Source organism: Numida meleagris, chromosome 6 (genome assembly GCF_002078875.1).
Source record: "Numida meleagris isolate 19003 breed g44 Domestic line chromosome 6, NumMel1.0, whole genome shotgun sequence".
NCBI lineage: Eukaryota > Metazoa > Chordata > Aves > Galliformes > Numididae > Numida > Numida meleagris.
The window spans coordinates 7464892-7472802 of NC_034414.1; the positions used below are offsets into that span (position 1 = coordinate 7464892).

Genomic DNA, 7911 nt, shown 5'->3' on the forward strand with positions numbered 1-7911 from the left:
ATAACATTGATCAGATTGGCAAAGCCTACCAGAAAGAAAAAGTCAGCTCTACTGCAGGAATGGGAAAGAATGTTTCCACTCTCAATCTATCTTTCCCCACCTTTTCTGAGAACTCATCTCAACATGCCAGTTAACAAAGCATTGCTGGCAACAACTACCTTTGAACTCAGAAGGGACTTAATCTCCGAGGTATGATACATTGGCTGTGTTGCCTTTTAAAGTTCTTCTCTGCTCAGCAGTTTACCCTTCGTTTAAAGTGGACTACTGAAGAACTACATCATAACTAGCTTTCAAAAATTTGTTAAGAAATAAATGTAGTTCCCAGAAGAAACTGAGTTCCGCTTTGAACACAGAACAGACAGGAGTTAGTTCAAAAAGGATACCTACCTTGCAAGACAACATAGCAGACTCAAATTCAGAATAAAGTTGAAATTCCAGCCATCTTTCATGTTGTAATTGAGTTGTTGCAAGCATGCAATCAGTTATACTTTCTCTATTAACCAGCAATACTTATTTTCACCACTTATTCAATGACTTCTTAACCACTCCTTAAAAAAAAATGCCAGATATTTCTGTTAAATACAATGCTGCCTTATGCACACTTGGAATTATCTGAGCTCTTGTAACGTAGCTGCTCTTTGAGCTAGGAAGTAATAATACATAAGGGGAAAAAAAAAATCAGTCAGGTGAAAGGATGAGTAAGAGTTCTCTTAAGAACTCCTGGCTTAGAACAAGCATGATCGCTGGATGACTTGAAGAGATAAACCGCCCTTAGTAGAGGAAACTTCGACTAAAAACTCTAGAGAAACTGATGTTAACCAACATACAGATTCATAGGCTCTGGCTTAAACCGATGGTGACTGAAGATCCAGCTCATCTGAAGTGTGCTGCCCTTTAAGGCATCAAACACGCCTAAGGACTTCAGTAAAAAGCAAACTAAAAACCACCTTCTGGATGCTAGCCAACATTCCCCATCTTGTAAAATAATTCTTGTGTCCAAGGCTGAGCAACAGCTATTATGGAGCAAACAACAGCAGCTCTGTTTGCCTTCAGAGCAACTACTGCAATATTTAACTCGCAGCTTCAAACAGAGGTCTCTATGACACTCAAAACAAGGGCAATTCTCAGATTTGTCCAAACATAGATCAAGACGCTTAAAGATTTGCCTTCAAATCTGCCAAGAAAGCCTGCTGCAGTTCCAGAGAATGTTTAAATGCTAAACCCAGCAAATAGGAGTGTGCACTTATGTCCTCATTTGAGGAGAAATGGCTCATTTTCTAGTTAATCACTGCCAAACATTACGTCAGCAAGACACTCCTTCCAAGTTCAATCATATTGAGATTATCCAGTCACAAGAAAAAGACAATAACTATTTCCCAACCTCTCAAGCATTAGCAACAAACCGAGAGTTCTGCAAAATAGCGCCTGGCAAACTCATCTTCCCCCTGACAGCTTGAGCCTAGTACTAGCAGCAGTGCAACACAAAAAACAGTCTAGAAGACGCACAGGATGTTTCTTCCGTCTTACATATATTCAAGCAATAAAACCCAGACATCAAATCTGAATACAGTAAGTGTTTCTGAGCACCATAATCACACATTCATATCAGAAAATCATTACTGGAAGGTCAATCTGCCACACAGGGCTTCCACTGCCATATTCAAGGACACTGTAGCAAGCCAGAATAAAATTTAAGAACTGGACAGATTCAGGCAGCAAAGGAAGTAATATTTAACTCACCTAAACAAGATTATGCCAGAAAGACAAGCCTGGGTCACATAACATCTCATTGCATCTGGTGCCTTGTGTCCACAACAGTAAATCAATGAACGCTATCAGTAGTATGTCCACATTTTCAACAACCGCAAGGGTCAATGATCTCCCCTATTTGGGCAATACCTACCCAGCATATCACCAAAGGTGAGTTTGTTTGTCTTCACAGTCCAAGGTTATACCCATAGACAAACTATCTGTGGATGATAACTGTTTTGGAAGATGAGCACAGACTCCAACAATGGAACAGAGTATTTCCTGTTGGACACCGCTTTTGGTGCAAGTTCACTTTAAAGCCCATCTATTCTGAACATCACAATCACATTGAAGATTTGAGATTCTTCCTACACTTAGAAAAAGACGTGCTTACCAGTGTTTTCACCTATCACTAACATTCTTACCTACTCTCTGCGAGGTCATTTTCTATACTAGTTGGAAGCTACAGTCATCTGGAGGATAAACCTGACAAGAGAATTTATTGTATCTCCAGGAGCTGGGAAACATATTGCCAGGTCTGGAAGCTAATTATAGCCACTACATTTTCAAGAGCTGTCAAAACAGGTTCACTAATTTAATAGTAACTAGCTGTTCTTGGGCTTCTGTCTGGTGGAATGCTAAATAGCAAGTGTCTCACACTTCCTCAAAGCTGTACGCAAAGTACGGCAAACATGTGGTTGACACTCACTAGGTATGCTGGAGAATTACTGAACAACAGACACTTCAAACTAGCTCTGCTCTTCTACCCTGAAGATGTTCAGAGACCAGTCGGCTAACAGAAAAGATATTTGTCTACTTGAAATCATTTATCTACTGAACCAAGAGACCAGTTGGAGCAACTAATATAGTCTAGACAAACTTTACATGACCAAGTGCGCAGGTGTAGGGCCACAAACAAACTGGATTTGCTCTTAAAAAAATAATTCCTCCCCTCCTCCTCACTATTCTTACTGCCTGAAATACGTTCGATTAAAGTTTTTCCTGGACTGTATGCAGAAGTTAGTATTTTATCCAGGAGAAATATTTTTTTTTTACGTTACATACATTCAAGTTAAGAAACATTATTAAACTGATTTAATTAAGGATTAAGTAATACTGCGTATGAGCTGTTCAGCTGCTCTACGGCATCTTGATACAAAAATCTAGATTTGTATCAAAAGCCAAAGCACTTCTGCAAACCTCAAGACCATAAAAAAAAAAGTACTCAGCTCACTCAATTTGAGTACTCGCTCAACCCTATAATTTATTAGCAGAATTGGAAGTAGGACTCAGTTACCACTCAACTTTAGAAGGTAGACTGTTTGAGCTGGAGTTTGAAAACACCCTCGTGGAAATGCGATACTTAAAAAGTCAGTGCTGTGCCTGAAGACAAGGGTTTTTTAACCTCCTCTAATCCTTCCATCTTACCGCAGAGAAGATCATCTCAGTTCAGGACACTTGAGATGATCTCAGCAGAACTCCGTCATTAGAGGTATTTGATGCATGTGGTTTTACAGATACTTCCTATGTGAATGCTCACACATCCTCTCAATCTACAGTTCTGACTTCACTGCAAGTGCGCAACCCACTTATGACTCTATTCACAGACTCAGTACCAGCCGACTTAAAGACTTCTTAATAGTAAGTACTCTGTTCCACAAAGTACTAGAGAGACCCTAAGCTTTGCTCTAATTATACGTGGTTTTTTTTGTTTGTTTGGTTGGGTTTTTTACAGTAAGACCACTGAAAAGGAATTAAAGTTCTTCTAAGCACGGGTTTAATGCAACTGAGTAAAAGGCTTTTACTACCCCTTTATAATTAAGTTAGAAGTTCGTGTTTTTCTGAACTGTCTACTGTTTGCATTTGTCCTTCAAGTGCACATTAAAGAAAATATGTTCTGGCATAATTAACTTCATTCCTCCCTGTTGCACAGAAGGTCACCGGTCCAGAACAGACTACTCCAGTAAAGCACATACTGCAAAAGACAAGGAACAATTGTGTACTCTTATTTCCAGTTCATGAAGAACTATTCTTACGACTTATGCCCAAAGTGCTTTCAAACAGGTCTAGTAGAGCTAAAAACAGGCAGAATCAACGTTCACTGAAAAGGGCCACAGCTCGAGATCATTTTATCTAAGTTAGTCAACACAGATGTCTTGGTTGTGCTTTCGGATATGACAGCATTACAAGATAAAGTCTCACTGTTTACCAAAGTAGTTTCTCAGTGTTAACTGTAGAGCCGTGATTTGTGGAACTAGTAAAACCTGCCTCAGGAACCTACCTGCAGCATTAACGGACAGCGTAACAGTCTCACAGCTGACTACCACAGACTGTGCTGGAACTGCAAGTCCTCTCAATTCTTACATATCGCATCAAAAAGATAAGTCAGAGGCATCAGCTGAGCCTTCACAGACATTATTTCGATATCCAGTCCAGCTACCCATCAGGAAAAACCTGAGCAGCAGCAGTATTATTGCTCCAGTTGTTACTTCACGCTGTCATTTTACTGCAAAGTGAGCGAGGATTCCTCAGAATATTTTGGAAAGCAAAACAAAAAATCAGCAGAGGGAAGGAAGGAACAAAACAGTAACAAAAACAGGTTCACCGGGTCTTCCGTTTTCATCGGTAAGACAAGTCTACGTGATTAAAACCTGGATTTACATTCATCACATCAATCAGACGGAAGGAAAAAAAGTAACAGCCCCAAAACTGTATTCTAAATTACTCTGTTCAAAATATCAGAAGATCAGGATATGCCATCTGTACTGCCTGCCACTGAAGTGTATGATTAATTTTTTTTTTTAAACATAACATTTGCAGTCAGGATATTTCATTAAAAAAAGGATGTAACCCATCTCTTATTCCTTCTTAGTTAGAAATTACAACATATTAAGGAGTTAGAAGGTTTCAATCAAATTTTACAACAGAAGATACACAATAAGTTTGAAGTCCTAGAAATAAACACTTTCCGATCTAACCATGATTTCTGACATTTTTTACACTTAAACTAAGAAGTCCTGAACAATCCGTTTCTGTGGTGTTCTGACTTATCTCAGATAAAATAGCTTCAGGTAGCTTAAAAGACATTTACAGGAACAAAAAACCTGTAATGCTTTATTCAACAGGTATGTGTTAATGTTGAATACTAATTCACTAACTATACTTCTGCAAGAAAGTCCTCAAATGTCTGATCACATTGCACCAAATCCTGACTTCCAATGCCTTTGTTGTAAAGGTCATTTGTCAAAGTTCTTCACGCAAAATTGCGGTCAAACAATATAACGTTTTAACATGATGCAATTCAATAGCTTTCCACTGCAAATCAGTGAAGATCTTTTATTTCCCATCATGTTCCTGTAGAAGTTCCTAAGAATTATTCTTAAGTCCAAAACTAACTCTTTGACAACTGCTCTAGCAGGTTCTATCTGAAGCCTAATCACTTTACATATTCATTAAGAAAAGACCAAGTTTAACTTGGTCTTTTCCAATACAAGTGCAACAAAACTGCAAGTAAATTAACAGCCCTTTTTCAACAGCTTTTGTAAATTTAGAAATACCTTACATACATAGTTAAAGCACATTCTAATAGCAGATTGCCTACCTATCCCACAAACAGGACAAATAAAGTGAACCACACTTAAACAGGATGCACAAAGCCTCTCCCATTTTCTGAACAATTGAGGATTTTATTCCACTCATGCAGTTAACATTTATCTAACCACTAAGCACTCTGCTTTTAAATCCTACCTACACCCATGCACCTCTTACCTGGATCTATACACTACGCTCATTGCACATGAATTCCCATAAGTTCACAAACATCAAACTAAACAATGAAATGGAAAGGCTGGTATGATGTGGTGTGTGTACACACAGATAAGACAAAATAGGAGTTTAGCAAGATCTGCTAATAGCTCAACCACACCTTGAGGAAGAAAGCAATAAGGGATACCAGTGGAGTCACGCTCATTGAAAAAGGTTTGTGAAAACTTTTGAAAAGGCAAGGAAGAACAGTTTTATAAAAGCCTCACAAGAATCTGAGTTGGAGACATTCAGAGCTATAAGAAAAAAAAAAAAAAAGACTATCCACTCCACTCAGAAAGACAGTATTTGCCAGGACCACTTTTGACTTCCACACTTCTGAAGCGTTGAGGCTAAATAAAGCCTAGCTGGAGGACTGCATTACAGTCAGATTGCTGCAAGACTCAAAATTAGCAACCAGAAGCAGTATGGGTATACATGAAGGAACTGATCATGCTCGGCCGTTCAAGTATTACAGAAAGTACAATCTCCATCTACAGAGTACCAAATTACCCAAGTTCAAGTTCCAATCGTAACAGTTTCCATAATTTCTTTTTTTTTTTCCTTTGTCAATTTACTCAGTAGTAGCTCTGCTTCCCACAGACAGAAAAGAAGCATACTTTACTCAACAGACCATCCTCAAACACTGAATATTTCGGCCACACAAGAACAAAAGAAACACACCATACCACATACACTATCACAGGCTGAGAAGCCAGAAAAACCCAAACTCGCTGTAATGATACAGCAGTGTCTTCAACTACCCTTAGTATGTTTTCTAGCACTTGCTTAAACTTCCCAGACTGCTGCTAGAAACACCTAGCCATTTTAGGTTATTACAGATCCCTTCCACACAATCACAGTGCAACAGAACTGGAACCGTCAGTCCTTACCAGTGCTAGAACTTGAACACAGGAAGATGACACGGGACACTGTTTTCCCACCACGAGGAAGCAGGAGAGGGGCCTCAGCTCATCCTCTTAGGGACTAGAAGGTTCTACAGACAGACATTTCCACCTCCTCCATTTCTAGATCTGTTAGTGCAGCCATTTCAATACACGTATTACTCCAGGTTTCAAAGATACCATCAGGAGATACACTAGAAAGCCAACACCTAGGGATGCTCTGTGCTCACACCTGGCTAGTAGACATCCCATACGTTTAAAACAAAATCTGAGGAACACCCAGTACAAGATGGTAGAAAGTATTCACTATTAGACAAGTTAGGATTCTGCTTCATGGCTTTTTTTTTTAATTATTATTTTCAAGGATTGGGTGCTGAGGAGGAATAAGGAGGGTTCTTCTGTAACTACAGGAAAGATAAAAGTATTTGGCAAACACACACCTCTACACTGGACACAAAATGGAAAATGATTACTTACTTTACTGTTACAGTTAAAATTACTCTCTGCAGTAAAAATTGATTAGCCCTGCAGTCCGGCGTAAGGTAACAAAATTAAGACCCAGTACTCAGAGTAAATGGTTACACACCCCGATTTGCATATTATTTCTACTGTTTGTTCTAGATATTGCAGAACCACACAGCTAATCTCTCACAGACCATTTTAGAAGTTTCTGGGTAGAGAAAGGGCTGATTTTAGGGATTTAAAAACAGGTCAGGAAAAGCGAGAAGTACCGATATTAGATGTATATTAATACATAACCCACAAGTTATTTCAAAAACATATCACAAGTGGCAAGAGACAGGAGCAGGGGAAATTTAAGCTCGCTACACTACAGTCGCCTGCCTGAGGCATCCAAAGGGCTGCGTGATCCAATTCTGTTTCAGTTACTATTAAAATATCACAACTTTTCAGGTGCTAAAGGTGGGAAGTAGGTTAAATGAAATTAAAGGCTTCTATTTCCATGGGATTCCAGCTGGCTTCAATTACAGGCTTGCTGCCAATCACTATACAGCTGCACTTCACTCTAGAAGACCTGCACTGCCCCTTCCCCACAAGAGCCCTAAACCTCTTCCCAGAGCCAGGGGCTGATGCGTACACTGATGCTACCGCGGCTTTCAATCTACTCTTGGCTCACGCGCGACTGCGCGGAACTGGGACTGCCGACTGAGGCAACGTTTCAGTTCTCTTCCCCCTACCACCTCCTGATGGGGCGAGAAACTCGTGACCCCTTCCTGCGAGGCTGCTCGCTAGCCGCAAACGCGACAGCTCCGAGAAAGGGGAAGCGCTGCGGGGGCGGCCCTGGAGGGAAGGAAGCAGGGCCGGGCTGTCCGCGAGGGGCTCGCGGAGCGATGGGTGGCGACCCGGCGGCAGCTGGAGCGAGCCAACGCACGCTGCGGGGCTTACGGCCTCGCCCACGCGGTAGCGCAGCCGCCCGAAGAAGCCTCGGGATTTCTCG

General features: G+C 40.5%; 1 protein-coding gene across 5 annotated transcripts in view; it reads right to left on the reverse strand.

Moving 5' to 3' along the window:
- The window catches only part of FAR1 (fatty acyl-CoA reductase 1), an 80287-nt gene that overhangs the window by 26022 nt on the left and 46354 nt on the right, over window positions 1-7911 (reverse strand). The gene's annotated exons all lie outside the window — the stretch shown is intronic.